We start from the raw sequence: 16,385 nt of genomic DNA on the forward strand, positions 1-16,385 counted from the left end.
TATTTGTTTCATTGATTTCAGTTTAACTGACCCATGCAAGTGGTCAAGCTGTACACCATTCCTGCCACTAAACTAGACTAGCACTATTTAATAAAGAGGATGTACCTACAAAAAAAAAAAAAAGTGACACAAACCATCATTCCTTATATTCAAGGTCCTTGAAAAATTTACAGGGCACTAAATAAGCATTACAAGAGTAAATTATAATCCACCAAGGAAATCTACCCTCTTTCTGCTCTTCAAGGCTTGGATGTTTGGAATTACATCAAAACAACTAAGGTTGTAAGGCTAGTGCATTATGTCTGTTAATTTTGTATTCTTCTGGCCTGTATGCCTGTTTTGCAGGATGAAAAACCAGAGTCTCTGCTACTTCATAAAGACTGGCTAATTCACCTCGCAGTTGATAACCTAGATGAGATTCAAACCCAGGTCTCTCCAAGGCTGGCACTTCCCCACTAATATATCTAAAAACAATACAGTATTACAGTAGTGTCTTATGGTATTATTGTGAAAAAATATCATGTTTGTCTTCAGAGCAATATTTCTGGTTACTAACTCTTTAAGCAGCTAATGGAAGGGTAGGTTAAAGGGTTATATATGGATGGAATTACCATGAAAAGAAAAAAAAATCCTAGTGTTTCACTATGCCACGCACGCACACACACAGTGATCCCTCAGTTATCTGACCTTCAAATAACCAACCCTTGAATGTATTAGCATGTCATCTAACTTCTAGTATAGCACCATGTAAATGCACCTTCAGTTAACAAAAATCTTCAATTATCTGACCAACAAACTGACTGGATAACTGAAGAGCATATGAAGACAAAATCATTTTGTATTAAAGAACGCTCCTAAATTAAACTTAACATAATCGTAGTGTATGTACTCTTAAACTAGCCATGACATTTATTTTTATATTATATCATTTTTAAATAAGTCTGCCTATTTTTCAAAGGAAAAGCCCTTAAAAAATGTCAGCTTTACAAAGGAAATTATTAAAAGAAAGTTTATAGTGATTTTTATATCAAGGGAGCAAAAAAATTAATTAATAATAATAAAGTAAAATAAAATAAATACTTACTTTTGAAATTTTTAAGTTTCAGCTGTGATTTAGAGCTGACACTCATTGCTAAGGTACTGAACTAACTACTCAAGCCAGAATCCCATATACTTCATTTTAATTGGAGCTGATATCCTTAAAAGTACTAAGGTGAATATATGGGATCTTTTGCAGAGGCAATGGCAACCAATGCAGAAGGTTTATATTTGCATAAGCTTTCAATTACTTTTGACACCTTAAAAGAGTTTCAAAAAGCAAACACTTTTTTTATCCAGCTACCATAAACTAATGTTGAATAACTGTTATCTTTCACCTTTTTTTTCTCTGCAAATTTAAACTTTATGAAACTTTCTGGCTCTGCCAATAATAGAAACTACAGAAATCTTTCTGTACAGCACTTATTTCAATTTTCAATCGTAATTATTTTCAGTAATACGTTATGTGATTGAACAACTTTAATAACATATACTGCATTTTAAAACAATTTTAAGCAAAAATATTAAAACAATGTTTTAATATTTTTGTTTAAAATAATAAACAAAATACTTGGTGAGAAACTGGGAGACAAGTTTGCTAAGAAGTATATTATTCCAAGATCCTGTAAAATCACTCAATATGTGCCAAATGAAATAACTTGTTTTCCAGCAAATTCCGAAATCATTGTTATCAAATTTCTGATATATATCCTCAAAGGGGAGTGGTACTATGACAGTAATAATGTAATCTTTTCATGTAGTACTGACTACCTATTAACAATTTTACAAATTAATTTGTAAATTTGTTCAGGTCTACAATATTTTGAGATCTTATATTTCAGTCTTTTAAGGCACCTCTAACTCCACCAATCCACCTAGATCTTGGCCTTCCTCTGGGTCATTTTCCTGCCCTCCTAGCATTGAACACCTGTTTTGCTAAACTTTGGTCAATCATTCTGTTTAAGTCTTGAATGTTAGCAATGTCAAATTCCTTCATAATACATTCATTTTTAATATGAGTGTCACTGATGCCACGTGTTCATTCCTTTATTTTTTTCTAAGCACTTTCATATCTTAGGTGTAATCTTATGAACTGTTTTACTTCTAACCTAGCCGTCAGACCCATAAATTAATATTATTTTGAACACTGTCTTATACAGAACTGAGGTATTTTAATTAATTTCTCTCGTATTCCATATAAATTTACTCAGCTGACTTCCTGTCATACCAAGCTTTGCTAATTCTGTCCATATTTAATTTGCCATCTTCAGTAAAAATTGTGCCTGAATTTGAGCTAAAATGTTTTACTTTTTCTATAGATTCTCCATTCAAGATGCAAGTGATATTTTCAGTGTTTGTACCTTTTCAGAGTCCTTGTCTTTCTGTTGCTGATTTTCATGATAAATCTGTTACAGCTAGTCATTCAATTCAGTTATGGAATCCTGAAGACTTGTAATGGATTTATTTAGGAGCATAACATCTACATAAAGTAAAGAACTGAGATTAACATCTCCAATTTTAATAGATAGATAACGGCATTAAACCTTCACTAATAGGTGCCATTATCTATCATAATGTGATCCAAATAATGATAATATGTGCATCCTTGTCTTAGCTGTGATTTTGCATCAAACCATCTTTCTTTTCTCCTTCAATTTTAACTGGTGGCTTACAACTTACATATAAATTATGTATTAAAGTAAGTTTCATGGTTTACACACATAACAAAAATTATATAAATTTATTCAAAAGCCCCAATGTATTTCATCCCTATGTGAACACTATCAGGGAGACAGACTTTTCAAAAGATTAATCAAAATAACAAGTCATAAATCATGTGTATATTAACTAGTGTCTCAGATGCATATGAAGTATATGATATTACACTATCAGAGTGAGTTCAAAGGAACTTTCCTAATATTCATCTCCTATATTCTTATCAGTCTTCACAAGACTTTTGTTTAACTACTTTTACACCTTGCTTTACAAATTGCCTTCTTACATTTTTCTCTGTATTCTCTTAAAGAATCTGCTGACTTAACTGTTAGAAACTTTCAATATGTTTTCTTCTTTTTAATGGCCGACTTTCACTTCGTGAATCCACCATGAGATTATGGGTTTTTCTATCCTTACAAACATATTCACCATATGCCACTCTGACTGAATCATCCAGCAGCATTTTCTTTGGTCTTCTAATGATTCCCCCAAGGTTTGAATGTTTTAATTCCTTCATTTTTTCTTTAATAATATTTGTACATTTGAGTCTACAGTTTGATTCTGAAAGCTATAAGTGTTTAGATTCTTTTTTAAAAACTTCCTTACATATTTTTCTCTTCGATGTGATGTTTATTTTTACCCTGCTGTAAATTAAATGATCACTTCCTATTTCAAATTCCATGTATATGCCTATATTTTGAACCAGAATAAGACTTTTCTTATTTCTTGTGCCTTTTCTCCATATGAATTTGTGCAAATCTTTATGTTGGAACATAGTGTTTGGAATGACTAGGCCATGTTCTGAACAGAAATTCAATATATATTTACCATTATTATTAGCTATGCTCTTTTCTCCATATTTTATTCAAATATGGAGTATTTATTTCCTACTCTGCTGTTTAAATCTCCAACAATGACCAATATTTCTTTTTAAGCTACTTTTTCTAATGACTTGAAAAATTCCTCTGCTTCTGACTTTGTAAAACCTTTTGTGGGACTATACATAACAAATAATGCTAATTATCTAATTCCTCATTTTGATGTTTTTCAGATACAAATGCCTTTTAACATTTGTATCTGAAACTGCCTGCCATTCATGAAGATTATCTTTGTGTTTAGTGTTGTAGCTACACCTTTCATTATTGAAACTCTCATTGTCTGAATACACCTTCTAGATGTTATTTAGAAGATATGTATTCAGACAATAATGAGTATATCCAACCTTTATCCTTGGATAGAGGTTGGATATAACCCTTGGCTATATCCAACCAAGCATTATATATCCCTCTACTGTTTGTCCTAGGTAAACATAGGAGCAGGGCTGACACCACTACAAGGTGGGTGCTGTTTTGAAGTGTTAGTATGAAGTTTCATTCTTTCTTTAAATTTTTGTAAACAAATTAAGTAATAATAATTAGGTAAGTAAATATAATTGCTGCAAATTTACAGTTACAAATTAAAAAAAATTCTTGTAAATTCTTTCCACTTATGACAAAAATAAAAATAAATTGCCATTTGTTTGGGGGTGCCCATTTCAGCTTTGCAAGAGGGCGACACCCAACCAAGTGCCGGCCCTGCATAGGAGTTACTATATCAATTTCCTAGAGTTTCATTTGTATTGGCTTTTTTGGTGATGTATCTGAAACAAAAAGAATGTATTTATTATATATTCTTTTTGTTTTGTCTTTTATATCTAATCCTTTCTTTTTACTTAATGCAATCAATTCACTGATCATTTGTTGAAGTTCTGCAGAGTTTCCTAAAAGAACAATATCATCAATGAATCACAGGCGATTTAGTTCTTTCCCATTCCTCTATTTTTCCAATCCATGTTTTTAAAATTTTCTTCTAGGGCTGCTTTTCAACAGGCACTGCTGAAAATAGAAGTAAGATCACTTTTAAAATGAAATTACTACTCAAACTGTCTTGAAACAGAAAGATGCATAAAGATCCCCCTTCAAATGCTGTTTACAACATTCTGATTGCTATCTTCCTAAATTAACAGCAAAATATTAAAGTCCTACTGGAATCATTCACAACTAACCCTGTGACACTGCTATTTCTTATCAATGTTATGTAACTGGGTATCACTTTGCAATTATGAATTCTTTTTAATCCTCTCATATATACGTAATCAATTTGGAGTTTATTATTTTTACTTTCATAAGATGAGATGATTAAATAACTGTTTAGGTACCTCTTTTTAAAATTATTTAATATATGCATCCCATCTGCCCCGCCACATTTCCTGCAAATTTTAATATACTTTAGTTAGCATCATTGTAATAGTAATGATTTGACATTCCTATTTAATTCAGTCTCATTTAAAGTTCTTTCTTTAGTGTCTTTTCAATAATATTCTCCACATCAATTCAAAACACCTTCTTTTAAAACTAGTCACATCCCATACAAGACATATTCTGAAATTACATAATGTTACTAAACATTTTTTAAGCAATTTTTTCATATCATCATCTCTTACCGTATTCTGCTTTCATTCTTCTCCATAGCAGAATAATCCATATTTGTCTGGATTTTTTTTTCTCAATCTTTTGATTTTATTTCTTGGACTGCAAACTATATATACTTACTCCTTCAGTATTTCTAACTCCACACTTTTCTCAGTAATGTTTCCAACAATCTATACAGCTTAATTGTAGACTAAGTCTTTGATTATTTAATATTATCATACTTTACAAGCAGCAAGCTTGACTGACAATGCTGATTATTCATAACTGCATCTTACTGCCAATTTCTCATTTTCCTTGTTTGGTTTATTTAATATAAAGTTTTCATGTTAATCTAATGATGGTATGGTTACCATATGGACTATTTTTTTTTTTTTTTAATTTATCAGTTTAATGCTCTACTAGTTTTGTGTACTTTATAGTTCATTTCCTAAGGAGAAATAATTTTTAAATTTTTTTCGCTTTATATTTTTAAATACATTAAAAAAAATAAATATAAATAATGTTTTCTAATGTTATATTAGAAATGAAGAGTACAGCTAGATTTTTGATGAAACATGAAATATTGATGTAGGATAATTCCTTATTTTGTTGTGGTTTTCAAGAATTTTTAAATGAAGTAGAATCAACCTGAAGTCGTGATCTATTTAAATGTTTATATCTGATACTGTTGGAATGTTTGTAGTAAACAATGTTACTGGAATATTCATTTTTTTAATGTTTCTCCTGAAGAAGTGTGCTGCAAAGCACATGAAACTAGTAAAGAGTTAAACAAATAAATTTGTAATTTTTTTTTAAAAAAAACAGCCTCCATGTGGTAACTATACCACTTATTAGATTAAATGTCTATACTTCCATGATAACTATAAGCAAATGAAATAATGGAATATCCTAGAATAAATGATGTTTATAATTTATTCCAGTATATTCCTATAGAAAATAAAAATATACTTTTCTATCTATATAGAAAATGTATGTATATATACATTTATATTTTAATAGACTCCATTTCAGAGTAGTAGTACAACAATAAAATGGCTCTGAATGCTAACTGCTAAATAGTACACACTGGACTGAAACTGACAGCAATGAGTTAGAACACTTCTAATCATCCAACAAAGAATCCTGATGCCATTTGCTTGTCCAGATTTTGCCTTTTTTTTGGGGGGGGGGGGTGTATGATTTGATAGCTCAATCAGTATCAAAGATGTCCTTTGAATGAAAAGACCTGAATTCAAATCCCATCTAGGACATGAAGAACCTTTATAAGGTCTTTTCAATTTAAGGTAGTTGGTTAGCCTGCCTCATATGGAAGTGATAGCTTTTCCTACTGGAAACTTAGATTTTTCATCCTGCTAAACAGGCCAAAACTGCCAAGGACATGCAACTTCAGAAGCCATGCATATTCCCCAAGTGACAGTCTCATGTTCATAAGTCTTTCATTTCCACAACATGCCCCTACTCTCCAAGTTTCTGACATCACCAGCTACCAAAAAAAAAAAAAATAATAATAATAAATAAATAAAATAAAATAACAGGAAGAGTGTGGTTCAGAAAAATCTTCCACAAACCGTAACAAAAATGAACAATAAAAATAAAATAAAATAAATACACCCAGAAATTCAGAAAATAACAAAATCCAACGCAAAAGTAAATATATAAATGATTTCAATTTGTGGCCTCAGTATACAAATATTAATGATGTATGTGACCACTTACATGCATCAAAACCTGATGTGTTATTTCTTGCAGAACCTTTAAGCGGTATTATCAACAACCATCGTCCAGCTCAATTATTCAAACTACATTTTGCATGATTTCTTCCATAAGAAGGATACATGCATGTGCATTTGTCATATCTGACATTCCATTCCATGCTAGACTGAAAAACCTTGAATTCCCTTTTCATGATCTGCTCTGGCTTCCATGGAATACTTTGTGTCTTACATTTCCTGCCTTTATTGCTCTCCTAATTGTGATAACCATCTGAACTCTTTGATTATTTATCTCTGAAGTTTGATTTTCTATGATTCAATTAACTGGAAGTTCATCTTTCTAAGACTTGAATGTTCATAATTCAAACTGACTTCCTTTCCCATTAGAATTCAAGCTGGAAGAGATGCTGAAGTATGTATGCTCTGAGTAATGATCTAACACAAATTGTCTGCCTCCCACTGAGAACGACAGATAATTCTCATCATTCTCCCAACAGCCTAGACACTTTTTCTTAACCAGCTATCCCTTCAGATATAGTACACTTTACAAGGCCTTGATAAGACCTCACTTGGACTATTGTGCACAGGTCTGGTCTCTGTGATGATTCTGATATAGTGGAGAGTGTGCAAAGGGGAGTGTTAAAAATGATATCAGGATTGTGGAATACAGATTATGAAGATAGACTGAGAATTTGTAAGCTGCAGACACCAGTAAACAGGAGAAAGATAGGTGATATGATTGAGACTTCTAAACTTCTGATAGATTATACAGAATTTCAGTAAATGGAGTTTTTCATTTTATGGAGGTTGGGGAAAGGACATCTATGGAAGTTGAGAATGAATGCCGTCAAGTATAATGGCATACGAATAATACAGCCTCCCTCGATGAGTTCCTTACTCCCTGGAGGACTCTCTCTTAATACTAATTAAAAATAATATTTCTTAGAAATTTCGATAATTGCATGCTATGAAAATAAAGATTGCAGATATAAATAATTTAATTTTACCTGATCATTCAAGTGTCCCAAACTTATATAAAGTTCCTTCATTTCTACAACTACAGACATACACACTCACACACGTCACGAGAAAAAAATAAAATAAATAAATAAAATATAAAAATAAATAACTATTCTTCTATTAGATTTATATTTAGCTGTTGAAAGTTTTTCCACTTGGTTATACTATAAATTAAAGATACCAAGAAATTATATACCTGGTTTAATCCTTTATCCAAGTGTAAGCAAACAAAGTTTGGGCCAGTAGTAAAGATGGTAACAACTACACATCACTTGCCTTAGCATCTCATAATACAAAGCACATATCCTTGTGGGCATGTATAATGCTATGCATTATGGGAAGGGTCACTACCCAGACTGGTTTTGACCTCAATAAAGGTCAAAACCAGTCTTATTCAAGTGTAAGCAAACTTTGTTTGCTTACACTTGGATAAAGGATTAAACCAAGTATATAATTTCTTGGTATCTTTAATTTATAGTATAACCAAGTGGAAAAACTTTCAACAGCTAACTATCTCTAATCCAGAGTTTCATAATAATAAGGTGTGACACCTTTTGGCAACTCGTATATGAAAATATGACTTATGCATTACTTCAACCTTGGTATCACCTCTGGGTCTAGCTCCCACTGATGAGATCTCAATAAAGGTTGAAACCAGTCTGGTTAGTGATCCTTCCCATAATGCATAGCATTATACATGTCCCTAAGGATATGTGCTTTGCATTATGGGATACCAAGGCAAGTGATGTGAAGTCATTAGCTTCTGTACACGAGTTGTCCCAGTCCTGAAAATATTACAGGTGCAAACTTTGTTTGCTTACATTTGGATAAGGGATTAAACCAAGTATATAATTTCTTGGTATCTTTAATTTAGATTTATTTAATAAATATTTTGCTCAGGTGCAGAAATGTTAATATTCATATAGTCAATATGAGAAAATAAGGTGAAAAAACTGGAAAAAAAGGGAATGAAAAATTTTGATAAGAATTTGTCCAAAGAAGCATGACTACGGTAGCACCAAGCCTCTTATGGTGCATTTAAAGACAGGTGGAGAGGAGTAAAATATAAGTGATATGATTGAAACATAAGTTGAACAGTACTTAAATTTAGGGGATATTGAATCCCACATAGTTTTAAAACCGAATAAGAAACTCAAAGATTGGAATCAGAGTTTCTTGCCGAATATAGTAAACTATATAAAGTATCGGAGAACACTTAGCGTGAGCTAATGCAAGTAGTACAATACTGGATGACTCATTGCAAAGGTGGGGAAAGTTCAGATTGCTATTCTTAGGTATTTTCCATAATGTAAAAACACATTTCCTAGGAAACGTATGCTGTTATTACATTATGGAGGGAGGTCACTACCCAGACTGGTTTCAGCCTTTTTTGAGGCTTCATCAGTGAGTAGCTAGACCTAATACCAAAGTGTATAGCGAAAAGAACTTATATACTCTGCGAACGCGTTTTCCAAACAGGTGCAACCATTAAGTTATTTAAGTATAAAGAGCTAATAAGCTTCATTTCGGCAATGAAAACATTACTTAAATTTAGGGGATATTGAATCCCACATAGTTTTAAAACCGAATAAGAAACTCAAAGATTGGAATCAGAGAGTTTCTTGCCGAATATAGTAAACTATATAAAGTATCGGCGAACACTTAGCGTGAGCTAATGCAAGTGACCCTAGTACGTAGTACAATACTGGACGACTCGTTGCAAAGGTGGGGAAAGTGTTTTTACATTATGGAAACTCTCTGATTCCACTCTTTGAGTTTCTTATTCGGTTTTAAAACTATGTGGGATTCAATATCCCCTATATTTAAGTAATGTTTTCATTGCCAAAATGAAGCTTATTAGCTCTTTATACTTAAATAACTTAATGGTTGCACCTGTTTGGAAAACTCGTTCGCAGAGTATATAAGTTCTTTTCGCTATACACTTTGGTATTAGGTCTAGCTACTCACTGATGAAGCCTCAAAAAAGGCTGAAACCGGTCTGGGTAGTGACCTCCCTCCATAATGTAATAACAGCATACATTTCCTAGGAAATGTGTTTTTACATTATGGAAAATACCTAAGAATAGCGATCTGAACTTTCCCCACCTTTGCAACGAGTCGTCCAGTATTGTACTACGTACTAGGGTCACTTGCATTAGCTCACGCTAAGTGTTCGCCGATACTTTATATAGTTTACTATATTCGGCAAGAAACTCTCTGATTCCAATCTTTGAGTTTCTTATTCGGTTTTAAAACTATGTGGGATTCAATATCCCCTAAATTTAAGTAATGTTTTCATTGCCGAAATGAAGCTTATTAGCTCTTTATAATTAAATAAGTTGAACAGTTTGTACCTGATCACTACAAAAGAGGTTTTTGAGTGGAGGAAGACAAGAACAGAATACATCTTGAACATTTAATGGACCTAAAACAGTGCAAATAAGAATTTAGCAGTTTAATACCTCCAATATTTTGTCTCTATCACAGAGACATCTTCAGGGAATACAATATACATTTTAACTCACACAAAGCAACACAGGGTGAAATTAAAGTTAACAGACTAAAGTCTACAGTCCTAGCTAAGAGCATGGACATTAGTAGGTATCCCAGGCTGTAACTTGGGATACCTATGAATTACTGTTTCCCATATTTTGGGAAGTTTAGTGTATGTGCATGCACGCACACACACAAAAAAAAACAGTAATTTTTCATCTTGAACTATAACCTAAGCTTCCTCCCAGTGCTCTCTGAGGCCAGGCTTCCTAGCTAAGACCCTAGTCTACTAAGTTTCTCTTGTGTATTGCTTGTGTGTGTGTTACAATTTTACTCCCTGAAATTTTTGAAGCATTCATAGTTAGGCTTAATGGAATGAATAAAGTACAGAAAAATAATTAAATATGGGGTTTCAAAATGTCACATATTGGTTACTACCTCCCTCCCCTCCTTCCAATATACAGTTTACCTAAAACTGGTAAACCCATTGCTGCATAGTAAACATCATAGTTAATTTTGACATCAATTCTTTATTTAACCAATACTCCCCTTTTTTGACATTTTACCTGAAAAGGTTTTCCCTCTAACATCATTCATCTTTTCACTTCCCCATCCATACTTGTTACTTCACTTGGCATGACACCATATATAAATAGATAGAGGGTACCAACCATGGGCTCTCCTCTTGCCAACTTCTATACGGATTACTTTGAAAAACATACTCTCAATACTGCTGTTCTCAAACCTTTCTGGCTAACATACATTGATGATGTATTCTCCATATGGCCACACACACATATTGGATTCTTTATTCCTCAGTTACAGAAACCTCCCACATGGGTATATAGATACATACACAGAATTTCCCATTATCCATTTCCTCTCCCAACAATACAGTATTATAAAAATCCTTGTAACAGAGTTTCAAACTTTTCCAACCAGGCTCCCTCGTAGCAGAACTCACTTTTCCTTGCTTAACGTCATAATAGTGGCTACCATGACAAAAAGATCAACAAAATAGTTGTTTATCCCATCATCTCACATTCCTCTCATCATGCATATTATAATAATGCTATTACCATTCCCTATTTCTGGAATACTTCAGAAGAAATAGCCAGAACTTTAAAGATAACCTCCACACTGATTTCAAACCTCATCTGAAGATGGCTTCCCCTATATGCTCTCTTCTAAAGATCCGCTCTGTTCCAGGTAGCACAAGGTTCCTTGTTTTCACAACTTATCATATTATAGATAATCTGGGAGCTCTGTCAACATCTGCTGTGCAGAACACAAGAAATACATTGAAACCACAACTATGGTCAGTTAAGGTGTAGATAACCTTGGATTCAGCTTGCACAAAAAACTTTATTACAGCAAATACAAACTTGGAAGATCCCAAAAGACATCTCTGTGACAGAGACAGAATGTTGGAATTATGAAACATGCAAATTCTGGTGCTGTATTCATTTCGTTAAACCTAATTATGAGTTTAAACTAGTATCATGTTTTAAGTGGGCATCTTAAAACAGCATTTCACTCTTGCAAGAATATTAATTATGCTTTTCTTAGAAAATTTTGAAATCTTTCAGATCTGAAACATGCCAATTTAAATTGAAACATGCAAATTCAAATCTCAAAATTATAAATGCAAAAATAAATTTATCTGGAAATTTTAAAAGCAAAAATTATATATCTATATATTAAAAAAAAAAAAAAAAAAACCAATAATCTGCGATATAACATGGAAGAAGAGGATTTCAAGCTCTGTAATATACTGTGATGGATTCTGGGTTGGGGGTGGGAAGAGAACTAGGAAGTCCCAAAAAAAAAGTGGCATCAATAAATATTGATCTCTAAGAAGAATTCCAAATCTGTTGAATGTTAATTTAATTAATGGACTGAACTATATTTAGAGAAAACTACTCAACAGCGTAGATATTTACTACTAATCTATTAAATGCAAAGTGCTACTTGAATATTAATATCTTTATTTTTTTTTCTGCAGTAGAAGAATATAGCATTCAAAAAAAGACTTATCAGAAACAACTGGAAAAACAACAGGATGTTGTGCTCTTTGAGTGGAAAAGACCAGAGTTCAATTCTCATCACAATGAGAGGAATATTTATAGGGCTTTTTGTCAACCAAAGATGAGTTAACCAATCTCATAGTAGGGTTTTCCTTCCTGGAAACTCAGGCTATTCATCCTGCATACAGACAAATTGGTCAAGTGTACATACACAGTTTACAGACAAAAAATACAAGTGGTGGTAGATGACATTATGTGTTAATGGTGTATATTGGAAGTTTAAGCAGGAGAGATGGTTAGTTGTTTAGTGAAGCAGTGTGCCCTCCCATGGTGAATCAGACTTCTTGGACACATCACATAAATAGTAATAATAATAGTAATGATAATGCAATACCAATCTAGATTTCAGATTGAAAAAAAAAGGAATAAAACAAGATAACTATTCCTCAAAAAATTATGGATTTATTCCTTAATAATAAAAAAGAAACAAAATCTTACAAATAAAGATTTTAAGATATAATTGTCTATTTCCACAGAATAATAATATTACTATTATTATTATTTTGGTAACCCCCATGGAGTCAACACTCATCGTGGGAGGCCCACTCAACCAGTGGGCATTTATCATATCATATGAGCTTTGAAGTGATTTACACTACCTGCATTCACAAAGCACTCCAGCAATGTATTCCACTCAACAACAATTCTCCATGCAAAAAATATACTCCTCATACCCTTCTTCATCACATCTTCCAGGGATAGCTTCTTATCTTCCCATCTTAACATCCACTCCATAATTTCTTCTGTGTTGATCTGTTAGAGAACTTCAAATTAGTTCAGGGATTCTATCATATCTTCTCTTCTCCTCATATCCACCAACCTCTGTAATTCACATTCCCCCAAACACTCTTCATAACCAACACTCCAGATATCACTTTGGTCATTCGTCTTTGGACCCTCACTAGTGGTTTCACATCATAATGAAAACCAGGTGACCAAATCTGAGTGCAAAATCCATGTGGCCTGATCAATGCCTTATATAGAGGCACCACCACCACCTCCTTATCCACATGTCAATGTACTTTTTATCATAGCAGAGATACAATGTGCTTGTGATGTGCCCATGGAACGTCAGTCCACTGTCTACTATTGCTCCAAGATCCTGAATCTCATCCGCTTCCTGAAGAACAGCTTCACTAATACAGTACATAACCTTATATCTCTGTATCCCAAAGTGTAATACCTTGCATTTATTAATATTAAAACTGAAATCCCATTCATTTGTCCAAGCTAAGAGTCTATTCAAATTTGCATCATCGGCAAATATTTAAAAATGCCAGGTCAATCCACATGAAATATCATTAGCAAGTTAAAACATAAATAAATTAAACAATATGCAGCCCAAGAACAGAACCCTGAGGCATTCCACTGATCATCCTCCTTTTCTGAGGCACTGCTCCATCATACACAACTTGCTGGTATCGCTCTCTCTGAACGATATCCATCTAATATACTATCTGTTCCTATCCTCTGCAGCTTGTACACCAACTTATCATGTGACAAGCTATCAAATGCTTTTGCAAAGTCCAAGAATAACATTGCATATGATACTCCCTTATCTAACATATTTGTCACCTTATCATAAAACATAAGCAGACTGCTAAAACAAGACATATCCTTTACAAACCCATGCTGACCATCATAGAGAATCTATGATGGTCAGCATGGATCAAAGTGTTGGAATTTTTTCCAGCACTTTGATTACTATTGCAGATATACAGACCAGTCTATAATTGGAAACTTCTATTATCAAACCATGCTTGTGGAGAGGTATTATTTTGCCTTCTTTCCACTGCTTAGGAACTGTCCATACTGCAAGACTTTCATTAAATAATTAGGTCAAGGGCATGGCTACCTCTTTTGCACATTCTTTAAAAATATGTAGTGATATGTTATCCATTCCCATAGCCTTATTAACATCTAATGCAAGCAACACTAGATATACTTGATTCTTTCACCTTTAATTCCTTGCCTTCCTTCTACATGTTGCACAGCATCATTCACACCACTATGATATACACTGATGAAATGTTCATTAAATAATTCCATTACATCATTTGCTATGGTTACTCTGCTACCACAACTATCACGCGGTGTCAACCTGCCATATTATTTTCCTCTTGTTTGCCATATAACAGAAAAATTCCCTGGATTAGTTCTGACCTGCTTGGCCAATCTCCTCTCATATTTTACTTTTTCTTTTTTAACTATGCTTGTCACTTTTCTGGCTTGCACTTTATATTCTTCATGCATCTGTTCAATACAAACTGTCTTGTACTTCCTCTATAACTTCTTTTGTAACACTGCTTGCTTGATTTCACTGTTCATCCATTTCAATCCTACTCTAATTGGTATGTAGTTATGCATTGCTTGTGTTAGATACTGCCTTATCATGCATTGTTAACATCTTTTCTACACAGTTCATCGACCCATCGTATTGATGCTAGTTGACTATGACACTTTTTATAATCACTCACCTTATAGTTCTGCATATAGATCTTCTTGATAACAACTTTATCCTGTTTGACTAACTAACATGATCACTTTCACCAACAGGTGGCAGCATTGATACCTCATTCACAAGCACATCCTGTGAGAATATCACCAAATCTAACACCGATGAACCTCACGTTACTTCCATCACATGCTACTTTAGATAGTTATTATTATTCGTGACACCTCCAAAGACTCATTGCAGGAGGACACCTACTGTACAACTCTCCGTCTCCACTACTACACAGAACCTCTACTACTAATCACCTACATCAACGCCATCTACTGCCCATAACCACCACCACTACCACAGCTAGTATTTTTTGTCTGTAAATTGTGTGCGTTCTGAAGGGCCAATTTGTCTGTATGCGGGATGAAAAACCCAAGTTTCCAGGAGAAAAAATCCTGCTACCTCCGTATGAGATCGGCTAACTCACCTTCAATTAAAAAAGTCCACATAAAGGTTCCTCCCGTCACGACGAGAATCGAACTTAGGCTTATTCCAATCGAAGGGCACAGTGTACCTTCACTCTTCCAATTGCGCTATGGAAAAAATTTCGTGGACTCGTCCGGGATTTGAACCCGGGACCTCTTGCATCCTAAGCGAGAATCATACCCCTAGACCAACGAGCTGCTTGTTATCCTGCAGAAACTCAACAAATTCACTATCTCTTCTTTCCAATCCACATTCCTATAATTAATATTTCCCATTAGGATCGTCTTCCTTTTACTTGCCCAACTAATTTGTCTAAAAAACATTTCAATGAATTCAAAGTGATTATGAAAGATTTAAATTACAAGGCAAAAATTATAAATGAATACTGAAAATTAACTACCCAACCAGCGATGACATCTATAGACGTCAAGGTTACCATGGATGCAAAGCGCATATTAAAATTGTAATACCATTGATATTACATTGAGATATATGATGGATATGAAGAGCGTGTATTTTATCCATATGGCTGGTCGTGTGGTTAAGAATATGACACACAACATAAATAGGCCATTTAAAACAAAAATGAAGTTACTGCTAAAGAATTACAACAAATATGAAAGAGAAATACATCAGAGAGTATCAAATAAATGGAAAATCTGTGAAATTACAAAATAAGTTGGAGGCCAGAAGTGGCTTGAAAACTTTCATGTTTAGTCTCTAGCGCAGGGTTTCTGTTCTGGAACTATGTAAAAAATAAATAAATTAAATAAAAATAAATAAATAAACAATTGAAAAAAAATCCACAGTCCACCATACATGCAAAAAACTTAGTATAACTATTTCTCATCTAGAGTTGAAAAACTATTCAAAGATTACAGTATGGGTGGACTTTAACATTCAGCAGTATGCAGTTTTT

The 16,385-nt window shown here is 33.4% G+C and overlaps 1 protein-coding gene and 1 non-coding gene across 9 annotated transcripts in view; both read right to left on the reverse strand.

Moving 5' to 3' along the window:
* LOC150092673 (liprin-alpha-1-like) overlaps nucleotides 1-16,385 on the reverse strand; it is a 778,236-nt gene that overhangs the window by 746,212 nt on the left and 15,639 nt on the right. The gene's annotated exons all lie outside the window — the stretch shown is intronic.
* On the reverse strand, nucleotides 15,592-15,663 carry TRNAP-AGG (transfer RNA proline (anticodon AGG)). Its single transcript has one exon. It is a non-coding gene; the product is annotated as a tRNA-Pro (tRNA).

The sequence above is a fragment of the Typopeltis vanoorti genome, chromosome 25, assembly GCF_054136105.1.
Source record: "Typopeltis vanoorti isolate ZY-2024b chromosome 25, IOZ_Tvanoo_1.0, whole genome shotgun sequence".
In the NCBI taxonomy this organism is placed as follows: Eukaryota; Metazoa; Arthropoda; class Arachnida; order Uropygi; family Thelyphonidae; genus Typopeltis; species Typopeltis vanoorti.